The following is a 15,926-nucleotide window of genomic DNA, read 5'->3' as shown; positions in this document are numbered from 1 at the left end:
GAGAGATCAAAGCATTTGAAGCTAATTCTGATAAAACAGAAACGAGAAATAAACAAATCCACATTTATAGTTCTGTGAAACAAAGCTGAAAGAACTAGTAAAACTGAAAAGTTAAATGGAAGATACACAGTTATATAGATACTTCAACATTACTTTCTCAACAATTTAATAGAAGAAGTGGTTAGAAAACCAGCAAGGATATGGAAGAACTCAAAAATGTCATCAAACAAAAGACTCTAATCAACATATATTTGGGACACTTTACTCAAAAAAAGCACAATATAATTTTTTTTTTACGTGCCCACAGACATAAATCAAGACAGACAATATCCTATGCCATAACCAAACCTCAACAAATTTTAAAGAATGGAAATCATACAGAGCATGTTTTCCAATCACAATGGAATCTAACTAGAACCAACAGCAAATAATAACAGGAAAATATCTAAATACATGAAACTAAACAACACTATTTATTTACACATTTATTTTAGAGGCAGGGTCTTGCACTGTTGCTCAGGCTAGAGTGTAGTGGCATGATCATGGCTTACTGCAGACTTGACCTCCTGGGCTCAAGTGATTCTCCTGCCTCAGCCTTCTGAGTAGCTGGGACTACAGGCATATGCCACCACACAAGGCCAATATTTTATTATTTGTACAAATGGGGTTTCATTGTGTTGCCCAGGATGTTCTTGAACTCCTGGGCTCAAGTAATCCTCCTGCTTCAGTCTCACGAAGTACTGGGATTACAGGAGTGAGTCACCATGCCTGGCCAACACTTTGATAGCCCACGGTTCAAAGAGAAAATCTCAAGAAAAAATTTTAAAAATACATTAAACTGAATGAAAATTAAAAGAAAGAACATATCGAAATTTGTGAGAAGCAACTAAAGTAATGCTAAAAGGGAAATTTATAGCATTAAATGCAGTACATTAGAAAGGAAAATATTTCAAGTCAATAATAAAAATTTCCACCTTAAGAATCTAGAAAAAAATGTTCAAAATAAACCCAAAGCAATCAGAAGGAAAGATACGAAAACAGATAAACATTAGAACACAAACAAGTGAAACCTATAACAGAAAAATAATAATAAAGATCTATAAAATGGACCAATTCTTTAAAAATGCAAGTTACAACAATTCACTCATTTTGGAACAGATCATTTAAACAAGTTAAAATAACTATTACAAAAACAGAATTTAGAATTTTGAAATTCTCAACTCCACAACAAGGTCTAAATAGTTCCACTGAAGAATTAAAAACAAACAAACAAACAAAAACGTGCATAAGAAACAAGATCAATTTTACATATTTTTCCAGAAATTTGAAGAAATATGAATACGTCACAATATGTTTTGTAAAGCTAACATTGCTTTGATACCAAACCAGATAAAGGGAAGAGAAAAGAAAGGAAAACTACAAACCAATAACCCTAATAAATATAGATGCAAAAATTCCTAACAAAATATTACTAAATAGAATTCAACAATGTATTAAAGAACAATATACCATTACCAAGTGGAGTTATTACAAGATGTGCAAGATTGGTTCAATATTATAAAATCAATCAATGTAATCCATTGTACAAACAGGATGAAGATGAAAAAACACACACTCATAATAATAGATGCAGAAAAAGCATTTGACAAAATTCAGTAACTATTCATAATGAAAACTTTCAGAAAAAATAGAAATAGAGGAAAATTTCTCAAATCACAGAATATCTACAGAAACACTACAGGTGACTTTAGAGAGGCATACATCACTTTATTGTGCTTCATTTTTTTTGCATCTTGCAGATACTGCATTTTTACAAATTGAAGATTTGTGGCAACCCTGCATTGAGCAAAACTTTCAATGCCGTTTTTTCAACAGCATTTGTTCACTCTATGTGCCTGTCACATTTTGGTAATTCTCACAATATTTCAAACATTTTCATTATTATTGTATTTGTTAAGGTGATCTGTGATCAGTGATCTTTGATGTTACTATTGTAATTGTTTTGGGGGTGTCATGAACTGTGTGCATATAAGATGATAAACTTAATTGATAAATGTTTTGTGTGTTCTGACTGCTGCACTAAGTAGTCCTGCCCTCATATCACTCCCTCTGCTTGGAGAAGGACCAGAATATTGAAATGAGGCTAATTAATAACCCTACAATGGCCTGTAAGTAGAAAGAAGAGTCATGTCTTGCTTAAAATCAAAAGTTAGAAATGATTAAACTTAATGAGGAAGGTGTATAAAAAGCCAAGATAGGCTGAAAGCAGTGCTTCTTGGGCCAAACAGCCGAGTTGTGGATGCAAAGGAGTAGTTCTTGAAGGAAACTAAAAGTGCTACCCCAATAAACACACAAATGATAAGAAACCTTATTGTTGAAATGTGTAGCTACAACATTCCCTTAAGGCAAAGCCTAACCGAAGCAAGGCCCCAGCTCTCTTCAATTCTGTGAAGGCTAAGAGAGGTCAGAAAGCTGTAGAAAAATGGAAATTAGAGGTTAGAGGTTAACAGAAATTGGTTCATGAGGCTTAAGCAATGAGGCCATCTCCGTAACATCAAAGTACAAGGTGAAGCAGCAAATGCTGGTATAGAAGCTACAGCAAGTTATCTGAAAAATCTAGCTGAGATCTTTGATGAAGGTGGCTATACTAAATATGTTTTCAACATAGACAAAACTTTTATTCGAAGAAGATCCCATCTAGGGCTTTCATAGGTAAAGAGGAGAAGTCAATGCCTGGCTTAAAATTTTCAAAGGGCAAGCTGACTCTCTTGTTAGGAGCTAATGTAGCTGGTGACTTTCAGTCAAAGCCAGTGTTCATTTACATTTGCAAACATCTTCCATCACTTAAGAATAATACCAAAGTTTCTCTCTCCATGCTGTATAAATGGAACAACAAAGCCTCAATGACAGCTGATCTGTTCATGGCATGTCGATTGAGCATTTTAAGCTCACTTTTGAGACCTAACTTTAAGAAAAAAAAAGATTTTTTTTCAAAAATAGTACTTTTCATTGATAATGCACCTTGATATGATTTGGCTGTGTCCCCACCCAAATCTCATCTTGAACTGTAGTTCCCATAATCCCCACATGTTGTGGGAAGGACCCTGTGGGAAGTAATTAAATCATGGTGGCAGTTGCCTCCATGCTGTTCTTGTGATAGTAAGTGAGTTCTCATGAATCTGATGGTTTTATAAGGGCTTCCCCCCGGCCCACTTCACTCTGCACTTCTACTCCCTGTCATCATGTGAAGAAGGACATGTTTATTTCCCCTTCCACCATGATTGTAATTTTCTTGAGGCCTCCCCAGCAATGCAGAACTGTGAGTCAATTAAACCTCTTTCCTTTATAAATTACCCAGTATTGGATATGTCCTTATAGCAGCATGAGAATGAACTAATGCACACCTGGTCACCTAGGAACTCTGATAGAAAATTTATCCCAAGAAATGAAAATTTAAGTTTATTCAAAAACCTAAATATAAATATTTATCACAGATGTATTTATAATAGCTCCAAACTGGAAGTAATCCAGATGCCAATTCTAAAAGATGGCATACTATAATTTATATACAATGTAATTTATATAACATTTTTGAAATAAAATATAGAAATAGAGAACAGATTAGTGGTTGCCAAGGGTTAAGGCTGGGAATGAGGAGGAAGTAGATGTGACTACAAAAGGACAGTATGTGGGAGACCCTTGTTTGTAGTGATGGAAATGCTCTGTACCAAGACTGTATCAATGCTAACATCCTGGTTGTGATATTGTAGTACAGTTTTGTTAGATTTAACCACGGGGGAAAATTGGATGGAGTGCACACAAGGTCTCTCTCTATTATTTCTTACAATTACATGTGAATCTACAATTACATTACAATTGCAATTACAAACAGATAATTTAATAAAAAATGACCTTCATTTTTATGTGGTTTATATTATGGCTGTACCTCTCTATATAGGTTTTAATATTATTTATATTATATTTTTGTTTATTACAATTCCTTGATTTCTGTTAAGTTTTGTGAAACAATGAGTTTTAAGAAGGGGGACGTTTCATTTTTAAAAATCTAAAAATTCAAGATTGAAGTCTGCATTCAAACTTCAGTAAGATAAAATGATCTAATCCTCACCCTTTTAAGATTTCAAACACAGGTGAAATTGTATATATTTCAGTCAAATTAGAACTATATGGGGTCATGTATCCTTAGCTAACTCTTTTCACATCTTGGTAGAATACTCTTAAGTATCTATAATAACATATTACATTGCCATTCCAATTTTACAGGCTATTAGAGTCTTTCAATTCCATTATCTCTTTCTTATATTTACAAGAACTGCAGGCAGTTGGTAGAGCATATATTATTATCTTCAGTGTTTTCCACGAAATAAAACAGGACATCAGAGTCTTTAAGTGAACTGGCTCATGTTTCCATGGTTAACAAGTACCAGACCAGGAACTAGAAAAAGTTCCTTCTACATGATGCTGCTTCAAAATGTTAACTGCCTTTGTGCTTATCTCCTTCTCACATATAGTAGTCCTTTTTTTTTTTTTTCTTTTTTAGACTGGAACAAGTGTGAATCTGCTCTTTTCTGAAAGGTGCCACTTTTAATATAGTAGTGTTCTTGTTATTTAAGCATGATAAGGTCGGCTCTATCTATAAATTTTCTTCAATCTTAGTTCTTGAGATATAAAAGTGAGTCAGTTCTTCACAACCAAGGGCATTCAAAGACATCCAGTAATTTCTATCTAAAAAAGAAAGATTAGAACCAAGGAGCCATGTTGTAATTCTATTTAACACAATTTTTAGACAGCAATTAGTATTTTGGGAGAAAAGATGAATCTTATTTGGAATTAAAATGCATAAACAAGATAACCAATTTTACTCAAAATTTTGAACTAAAAGTCTTTTCCTCCATCATAGAAGGATATTTTACTCATAATTAAAACATGAATTATTGCTACCCACTGATCTGTCTGGACATAATACCTTCTAACTGACTTGACCAAACTGTAGTCAAAGTTCTCTCTCTGCACAAGGCAAGTCTCTTAACTGATATTCACTTGAACTTAGCTTGAATTTGCATCAGAATGGAGTATGGAACAACTCCTCCTTAACAGCCCGGTGAAAGATAATTCCTGCTCAGCTATCTGATGACATCTCCAGCACATTCCATTTCTCCATACTGGATTCTTTATAGCCTTGTCTACATACCCCTGACCATAAAAGCAACTTACTTCTGCCTGACCTTAGAGACTCTTCCATATTCTTCCCATCAGGACATCCTCCTTATTGCAATAGACTTTTCTAATAAAGTTTCTCCTTATCTAAGCCTGGATTTGTTTTTAGTTGACAATCAACAAGGGATGTTGAAACACACAGGATGACAAAGAACAGGTAGCCATTATCATCATCAGGCCTAAATGGGAAGGATAAAGAAACCAGGGGCCTGTTTTAGAGCTGCTCCCATGGAATGGTGGTCACTCTACAGGAGTTTTGCTGTAGAAGGATGTAGTTCTGTGAAAATAACAGTGTGATAGGAAGGGAGAGGAAAGTCTAAATACCTCATTCTCTCTCTCCTATCCTCTTATCTCTTGATGGTGCCTCCCAGCATAAAATAGATAATAAATAGAGGGCAATGGACTGAATGATGTAGTTCTTAGAGGTTAACTGCTCCCTCACCCCATCACAGCGCCCAAAGCAGGACATTGAAGGGCAGCTATGGACGTGGGAACAAACTGAAAACAACTAGCACACCTTCTTTCTTTTAATTTGATATTATTTTGTTTTTGTATTTGTGCTTTTATTGTAACTTGTCTCATTATCATTTGTGGATATAGGTAGAGTCAGTGCATTAAGGAGTTCACATTCAAGAAGTAATTTTCAGAAATTTTAATAGCAGTAAACAATTTCTGATTAGAAAATTCTACATTTGAATAACAACTTGAGTTTGACTTATTGTCTCACTAACAATTCCATGCTCAAACTCACCAAACAATTTAGCTCAAAAAGTAGTACCTTGCGTTAGAAATTGTTCCCTTGTTTATATCAACAATAGAAAAGGAAGTTTAGATGTTGTTAGTTGCTAAATTAGGTTTACAATTAAATAATGCATGGTCCATACTGATGTGATTAGGATTCATACAGGTGACATTCATAAAGGTATACTACTATTTGATTTGTTAACTCTGAACATCCTTAAAAATTGACTATAATTACTAGAAAATTCTGCCCCTTTCACAGCTCTTCTTAACCATCTCTGCCATCATTCTTTATATGATATATTATGGATAATAAAAACAAAGACTTAAGGACAATGAATCTCAAAATATAGAATATATTCCTAAATTAATTTATTCAGTACATATATATAGTGCATCTATAATGTTCTAGGCATTGACTTGGGTATGGTAAGTAGGGTTGCCTGATAAAATACAGTGTTCAGGTAAATGTCCATTTCAAATAAGCAATGGATAATTCTTTTAGCACAAGTATGTCTCATGCCAGGTAGGATGTAACCCTTCAGAAAAATCTTTTTTTACTTGGTAACGTTAAGAGGTAGCAATTAACCATTTAAAATCTAGGCTATGAGGAACTTGCATAAGCTTTGGGAAAGAAAAATAAATATGTATTCTGTAATGATTTGCTAATTCTGGCAATCCTAGGCATGGGAATGTAATGATGAACACAACATTATATATATCCTCAAAAAGATTATAATGAACAAGATATTTGATAAAGAGCCATAAAAATAAAACAATCCCAAACTCTGGTGATAAAAATTAGGAAGTTAAAGTAATATTGGAATAGCAAGCCTGTAAAGGCAGCAACATGAATAAAAGTCTTAAGGCAGAATAGATATTGACATATTCAAGAAACTGAAAAAAGGGTCATTGTAGCTGGAGCCTGGAGGCTGAGAGAGAGAGTAGAGGAAATGATGCTAGAGAGATCTCATGTAATCTACATATTTTTTGATGGCATCAAGGCTTTTGATCTTTGTCCTAAAATTGCCGAAATTTATTTATAGGGAAGAAATATAAATTTATAAATACGATCTTTGCAGAGTACTTGGGAGAAACAATTAGTTTTTTGTCCATATAAAAGATTGCAGATGTTTGAATTAAGGAGGTAGCACTGGATATTAAGAGAAGTGGAAAGATGAAATGAATATTTGAGAAGCAGAATAGAGAGGACTCAGGAATTGATCATGAGCAGTGAGAGAGAAGAAGGAATCAAAAATATATCTTAAGTTTGTGGCTTGAAGAAAAAGATGCAGAAGGATAGACATGGAGAAAATTTGCAGTAGTACCATTGTGTGGTTTTGGACACAGTAAGCTTTATGCTCCCTAAGAGTCATACATGTAGAGCTAGCAGAGAGTCAGTTAAATAGATAAGTTTGCTGTTCAAAAAAAAAAAAAAAAAAAAAAACTGTGCACTGGAATTTTTAGCAGATAGATAATTTCCATACTGTACATGTATCTATCCATCATGAAAAATTTCTGAAATTGGCATGTTAAATAAATCATCCATCATTTACCTGTGTAAAGTTTTAATTTAATAGTTCTATATTTATTTTTAAAAAGTGTAACCTGCATATCAAATCCATGATTTCTTGGAATAATTTTGTTATGGGTGAGGATATTTTATCTAACAGACCAGAGGATTTACAGATTTTACAGATCATTTGAGAGTAAGGAAGATATACATGATCTAGATCCCAAGTGTGAATTCTCATGTAATTTGTGTCAATGTGATAGTTCCTTTTAGGAACTTAGTGAATGGTCACTTCCTAAGTCCCATTCTCTGTGGTGTAACCAAGGAAGTGCTTACCACTTACAATAGGTAAGAATGTTTAAAAGTTGAATTCACAAAGGTATAAAAATATCAATTGTATTAAGGAGCTATTGCATTTCCCCTGTTTCATTCAGTTTTGTAAAGAACTCTCAAGTTGATAAATCACTACTTATTCAAACTTATAACTGATGCTCACTGTCATCTTCATGGAAATGCCTGGAATTCTTGACTTCTCTATTTCAGGGTTCCATAAGAATGTCCAGACAAGCTTATGTGAATATCCCTCTTGCAGGAACAATGATCAAAAACTGGAGCCAGGATCTATCTACTGTATTCATGATAAGTTGGGTAATTTTTGTTTTGTTTTCACTAAATAACACCTCCAAATAAAGAATATTGAATAAAATATAAAAACTATTTTAAATGAAATAGAGATTTGAAATACTAGAGAGGTGGCCTTCATAATTATTTTTCTCCTAAGCAAATAGCAAAAGTATTTCTTACAAATAAAACCACTTTTCACATATTGCAGATAACTCGTTTGGAATAAGAATGTTATATTATAAAGAACTTCACATGATTTCTTCAATAAAACCTTAATATGAAATCTGATAAAGATAGTATGAAAAACAAAAACTTTAGCTTAATCCTGCTCATAAACGCAGATGCAAAAATTCTAAATTAAATATTTGGAAGCAGAATCTAGCAGTATAGACTATACCCAAGTAGAGCCTATTTCAGAAATTCAGTTATCAAGAAAAATAATAATATACTTCATTTCAAACAAAATACTATAGGAGATAATCATAAAGCCATGATAAAAATGGTCAAAAAGCATTTAATAGCAGTCAGCAACCATCGTTAATTAAATCTCTAAGCAATAAGAAGAAAAGTAAACTTCTAAAATATAATATACTTTTTTTTTTTTAACCAAAATTCATGTATTAGCAAGCAATATTCTAAAATGCAGCCAGAAAAAGGACATGGGTGCTCTCACTAATTCTATTATTTTGGGTATTTGAAATGATCACTATAAATAAACAAGGAAAAAGTGTTAAAATTAGTTTACTTTTTTCTCTTTTTCTTTCTTTACTTCATTCTCCTTTTGTTATAATATAATGACACAAGTAAAAGTCCATAGAATCTAGAGAAAATTACACAGAATAATTAAAGGAATTTGGAAAAACGGACAGACACATTATCATTAAAAAAGTAAAAAATCTGCATTAACAATCACTAATAATAGAAAGGGGAAAACTCACAATATCAATGAAAACTGTAAGATCAATAAATTTGAAAATAATAGTGCAATAAAAATATAAACAAAAGGTAATACATTTTATTGAAATACATGACATAAAATAATAACAATAAGAGCACACACATAGTATTTACTTTGAGCCAGGCTTTACGCTTATTATTATTTCAAGGCTTTTTTTAATGTTTCTTAGACTTGTGACCTAACATATCGTCTATCCTTGAGAATGATCCATGGATCCAATGCTGAGGTAAAGAATGTTATTCTACAGTTGTTGGACAAAATATTCTGTAAATATCTACAAGGTACATTTGTTCAAAATGCAGATTAAGTTTGATGTTTCTTTGTTGAGCTTCTGTCTGAGAGATCTGTGCAATGCTGAAAGTAGGGTGTTGACATCTCCAGTTACTATCGTACTGAGTTCTAACTCTCTATTTAGCTCTAATAATATTTGCTTTATATATCTAGATGCTCCAGTGTTGGGTACATATATATTTATAATTGTTATATCCATTTTCTGGGCTGACTTCTTTATCATAATATGACATTTTAATCATCTTATAGTTTTTGTCCTGAAATCTATTTTGTCTAATACAAGTATAGCTATTTCCATTGGCATGAAATATCTTTTTCCATTCCATACTTTCAGTCTATGTGTATCTTTATAGGTGAAGTGTGTTTGTTGTAGGCAACAGATCATTGGGTCTTGTTCTTTAATCCATTCAGCCACTTTATGTCTTTTGATTGGATGGTTTAATCCATTTACAATCAATGTTATTATTGATAAGTAGGGACTTACTGCTGCCATTTTGTTATTTGTTTTCTGGTTTTTTTTTTTTTTTTTTTTTTTTTTTTGTGATCTTCTCTTCCTTCCTTCTTGTCTTCGTTTTAGTGAAGGTGATTTTCTCTGGTGGTATGATTTAATTTATTGCTTTTTAATTTTCGCATATCTGTCATATGTATTTCACTTTGAGGTTACTTGAGGTTATTCATTCCTATTATAAAAAAGAGGAAACAAAAATACAGAGAGACAACATATCTTACCCAGAGTCACACAAATAGGACATACCAGAACCAGGAATTGAATCCAAGTGATCTGGTCCAAGGTTCAGGTCCTTAATTGCTAAACAAAACTGACTCTATCTTGCCTAATGTAAATATCTACTAGGTCCATTTGTTCTAATGACAAGACATATCATCTTTTAAAATTGTATATATTTAAGGGGTAACACATAATATTTACATATACATATACATAGTGAAGTGATTACTACTGTACAGCAGATTGACATTGTCTTGAATGAGAAAACTTAATATTATGACAATATGAATTCTCAAAATGTATATATAAATATAATGTATGGAATCCCATTGTGGGGGAACATTGTATAAAATGATCATTAAGTTCATACAGAATTTAAAAAAAATCTAAGAAGAATCAGCAAAAGTAACTTTTTAAAAAAAGGAATAGTGAGGAGGCTTGAGTTAGCAGGTACTAAATCTATGTTTTAGATACTTACTAAGCCTCCTACTAACTTTCTAGAACAGGCAAAAGAATTTTCCATTAAGTGGTACAACATAGAACGAATGGAGTTTTCTATGTATTATTTACCAAAATTCCAGCAGGCATCATTTTAAAATGCTAAAGCCATTCTGTTAAAGCCAGAAAGAGGACATAGATGCTATCACTAATATTATTCAACATTATTTTAAAGTAAGTTACAATGAGACTGGACAGTTTTTGCAAGAAATTTAAAAAATCAACATATTTACTTTACGTCAGCTGTATTGAGCTGCTGGGCTTCTCAGATTCTTATTCCAAATTGTATCAAGGATAGAGGTGCCTATATAATATTCTAGAAGGATTTCTAGGAGAAAAATGTCTATTTTGAAAAACACACACAAATGAAAAAATATTTGAACATCTTTTATGTTAATTAACAAAAGCTTTACTACATATTTAATAGACAAATGTGAAGATTTGTTCTGAAAGTTGTCTGTCATCTCTGCAGTGTGGACTCATAATTAGGGTCTTTCAAATTCTTATTTATTATTCCTGCAGTGTGGATACTGCAGGAATAATTAATGTACTTCAAATGTACTTCAAATGTTAAATAATTAATGTACTTCATATGTTAAATAAAAGCACCTAGCATGTAGATTAATACGTATTGATATTACGCTGTCCACACTAAGGTACTCTAAAGTAAGTTACAGCCAATGAGACTAGTTACAGACAATGAGATTAGAACGTTATTATAAGAAATAAAAGAAATAGTCAACCAATTTATTTTGTGTCTGCTTTACAGTGATTTCTTAATTAAATGTCATTAATTGGTCACTTAAATACATAACTATAAAATTCTGATATAAGGTAACCTAACACTGTGATCTGGTATGAACTCTCAGTATATCCTCTCTAGAGTAATGGTGAAAACAGCTAACTAATGAGACACCTCAGTCCTGGTCGTGAATTTATTCCTTTCTCCAGTCTTCATGTGTCTTCAAATTATTCATGGATTGCCTTATTCCCAAGGCCACATTGTTACTGTTTTGGTTTTCTGGGGATACAGACTAAGATAGTGATTAGTAGGCAGTGCGTTGATTAGGAAGTGCTCTTGGGATTGACACCCGTGAGGGGAGGTGAAGGAAGCAGAATTTGTTAGAGGGAGAAGATGAGCTGGAATGTAGTCTGACAAAGGCCTCAGCTAATTTCCCAGTGAGCTTTAAAAGCTGAGATTGACCAAGAGTTGTCTTGAGTTAGCACTAGGAGACTGATGATCAGATGAGGGCTGCTTCCGGAAGTAGATGAGATGTTGGTCAAAGCAGTTTTCTTTAGCTGAGGCAATTCCCATAGAGGGCTAACAGCAGAGGAGTGCCTTCTGGCAGCAGTCTCAGCAGCTGGGAATAAAAGGTCTTCATTCCTGAAGGGGAATCTGGGTAGTGTAGAGGCTACCATGCTAACATATCTCTACAAATCATCATTAATGTAGGGTTAAGTACTAATTCTACACTGCTATCAATCGGTTTATAGTTTTCTAAAGTTCAGACTTGAAGGCAGAGATTCAATGTGCAGCATAATCATAAAACTCTAGAAGTGTTCCTATGTAAAAGGGAAGAGATCCATCCAATTTCTGGTATACATTCCCATGAGTTCTGAAGATTTGCCTTTGACTCCGTTCTGAACTGGCCTAGGGACTTCTTCTTTGTGGCAAGTTCATGAGAGTCCTTTGACAAAAGATAATAGCTTCCAGTCTGAGTAGTCTCTGCTGAACTCCCCTACTGTGCCTGTTTCACTGCCCAGACACTCCTTATGATTATTTCCAATATACTGTCAGAAAGAGCAGAGTCTTTTCATGCCGTTTCTCTGAGATTTTGCTGTTAGACAATTTGAGGCATATTAAATGTAGTCTCACTTTACAATTATAATACAAATATGAGTATTTAATATTTGCTTTCAAATCTTGGTCAGTAAGAATGTTAAAAAAATTTTTTGGAAGGTGATAGGTGTTTCCAAGGCCATTGGTCAGTTAACCCCAAATCAATTTATCAGATGACCCCTCTGCCAAATTATTTTGAAGTTTCTTTTCACTAAGATCTCAAGAACAATCATTCAAACCACAGTTAGTATGTGTCCAGACTGGGAGTTAAAGGTAAAGAAGACCCAGGAATAGGGTGGCCAGGTATGATACTGGACACTCAGTTAAATTAAATTACATTTCAGATAAAGCATATAGTTTTTTTTTTTTATGTATGCGCCACACAACATTTAGTACATATGCCAAAAATAATTGTTTATCTTGTATTTAAATTTAACTGTGCTTCCTGTATTTTTATTTGCAAAATCTGGTGATGCTACTCTGAAGTCTTTCTTCTAAAAGGCAGCCCCTTGCTCTTGATCCTGGCTTCTGTCTTTGCAATGCTCTCCATATCACAGCTTGTTATATACTCATAAAAGGCAGAGAAAGTTACATCTCCAATTGCCTTCCAGGTCCCCCCAGAGGATTGCTTGGTGCTAGGGACTTTACAGTTGCCATGACTGACTAATATTCTTTTCCTCTACCTTTGATTTGGTTTCTAGTTCTCATATTTTATCATTCTGCTCATTCTTCATGGATGGGTGCACCTGTGCCCAACGTTTCCGTTACTACTGATGGGATGGATGGGTCATCTGATTCCAAAATGTGTGCTAACCTCTGAGGCTTTCTTAAGTCACATGGTCATATTTTCAAATTCCCAGTGGGAAGCCATACTGGGATTTCTAACATGTATCTCAAATTCAACATGCCTGAAAAGAACTCATCCATTCTATCTCCAATACAGCCCACTCCTTCCTATTCTTGACTTTGGTTAAAGGCAAACAGTTCTTAGCTCAGTGCTTCTTAAAGATAAAGTGTGCATGTGAATAAACTGTTTTTTATCTTTAAAATGCAGACTCCAGGATCTTCTTTCTTGATAATAAATCTGGAGTGGGCCCAGGACTCCTGTTTTGTTTTGTTTTTTGATTAAGTCCCTGGGCAATTCTAATATAGTAATGAGATGTTAGCCTCTGTAATATGGCTTCTGCCTAAATTTCCAGCCCATTCTTACCACAGCTGTTAGTTGAGAACATAACCCACTCCATTACTTCCCTTGTCAATTTTTAAATGAAATATACAGCTATCAAAAATGCTTTGCATAATTTTCTCTATTTTGGCAAAGAATGAAAACTCAGGATTTTGTTCTTGGACTAAACCAGATAAAAATGTCAATAGCTCTTGGAGCTACTTCAGTTGAAGGCAGTAGGAAACCTGAACATCTAAATCATGTGGTAATCATGGAAATCTTGGTGATGATTTCAATTTACCTAGGCTGTCTGCATCAATTACACTATAAACTTAAGGCTAAATAGGACCTCCACTGACGCTCTGGTTAAAGTTTAGTGCAATACATACTTTATCAATGAGTGCACACAAATGAGTTTAATTTTGTCTGCTACCCTTAAACCCTCCATTATTATGTAGATTATTAATGAGGTCAAGACATCCCTAATATTTGGCAAGAAAGAAAGCCTGGGGAACTCAACAGCTGATTGTAGACAAAGTTGGAAAGTTAAATAAAGTCTGATTTAGTCATCAAACTACCTTAAAAAAATTCCCTTAGAAAAATAGTTAGAAAATTTCTAGAGTGTGACTTGAAGTGTAAAATAAAAAGAAGAAAGTTCTTTGTAATGTTTTCAAGTGAAATATACATATGCAAATTTTAACATGATGACCAAAATACCTTGGAATGTTTCATGGTTATTTTTACAATCATTGAAATACAGAAAAATGGTCTATTCATATGTATTTATGCAATTATATCTATCCATTTATATCTACCTATTTATCTAATCTACCTTGATCTAATTACCTTTTTTTAATCAGGAAAAAAGTTGGAAGGAAATGAATCAAGAATGATCCTTCTGGAATTATGAGAAATTTATATATGTTTTTAATCTACAATGTATCTATCCTCTAACTTTTCTAGAATTAGCCTGTTTTACTTGTGTAATTAGGAAAAGATAATCAGCATTTATCAGGTCTGACTAAGTCAGAGTTTAAAAAGCTATAAGTTGCAATCAGCAGCATTTTGAATTGCGACATTGTTGTGCTGTTGCTCAATGTCATCAAAATTGCTCAACCAACACTCATTCCTTGATTCAGCTATCCAATAAAGGGCTTTTTAATGTCAACAATACGCTAGGCATTCTGCTAGGTAAGACTGATAAAAAGATAAGTGAGACATGATTTCTACTATCAAACATCTCATAATCTAGAAAAGGGAGAAAAGGCATGCAAAGAGAAAAACAGTCATACCACAGAGTAACTGCCAATATTTGGACAGTTAGATGAGCACAGAAGAGGGGTCAATCAAGTCTTCCTGGAGGAGTTGGAGAGGATTCTAAGAGGAAAAGAGATTCAAGTGATGCCTTGAGAACATTCTAGACCACGCTTTGGGAGGGCAGACATTTGAAGAAGAGCAATCCATTAAGGCATAGATATTAGTCATTTATTGAATCCATTCCGTATTGAACAATTAAGCAGTTCACTGTATTACTATTATAAATCCATGGTAAACATTTTTAAAGCTCAGTTTTTGTTTACATCTATATTTATTTCTAGGTGAAGGGAGGGTTCTAGAAGTGGAATTACAAAGTCAGTGTTTCTGAATTATTTTAAGACTTTAGATAAAATTTGCCAAATACAATTTAAAATGATTGTATTGATTCAAACTCACACCTACAAGGAGTGAAAAAAAATGGAAGCACAAAATTCAGGTGAGGAAAACTAACAAAATTAGCTAAGATAAATTAGTAGAATAAAATTTATAGAATTATTTTTAAAAGATAAAAATCACAAAATGGAAAGTGGAAAAAACCAACTTGCAAATTATTGAAGTACTAATCCAAAACCGAAATGTCCAACATATTTAGCCCTAAAAATATACAAGAAAAATATGTACCAGTTCTTTAATTTTTAGGTTTTATATGGGTTGTTCCTTTTTATGACCAGCAAATCCACACTTTCTCCTCTTCAAGTCTCTAAATTCTATTAATCCAGAGAACATTTTTTGTGTGTTTTACAGAAAATTCAAAGCTATCTCGTACAAATGCCCTTATTTGTTCTGGTTTTCATCTTAAGATATGTCAAATATGTGACCTTAAGAAATTATCTTTCAACACCTTGAAACTCAATTTTTTACTATCATTATTATTTTTTTAGACATGGGGTCTTGCTCTGTCACCCAGGCTAGACTGCAGTGGTATAATTATAGCTCACCACAACCTTGAAACCCTGGACTGAACAATCCTCCCGCCTCAGTCTTTCCAGTAGCTGGGGCTACAGGCACATGCCA

General features: G+C 33.4%; 1 long non-coding RNA gene across 1 annotated transcript in view; it reads left to right on the top strand.

Annotated features, from left to right (window-relative positions):
• LOC126941012 (uncharacterized) overlaps positions 1 to 15,926 on the top strand; it is a 140,078-nt gene that overhangs the window by 26,610 nt on the left and 97,542 nt on the right. Inside the window, exons 2-3 of the long non-coding RNA XR_007721046.1 lie at positions 8,036 to 8,135; positions 9,244 to 9,300. This is a non-coding gene — a long non-coding RNA (uncharacterized LOC126941012). The remainder of the gene's footprint in view (positions 1 to 8,035; positions 8,136 to 9,243; positions 9,301 to 15,926) is intronic.

This window comes from Macaca thibetana, chromosome 18, assembly GCF_024542745.1.
Source record: "Macaca thibetana thibetana isolate TM-01 chromosome 18, ASM2454274v1, whole genome shotgun sequence".
Lineage (NCBI taxonomy): Eukaryota > Metazoa > Chordata > Mammalia > Primates > Cercopithecidae > Macaca > Macaca thibetana.
The sequence above is the reverse complement of the archived record's forward strand: the minus strand, read 5'-3'. Positions and strand labels throughout refer to the sequence as shown.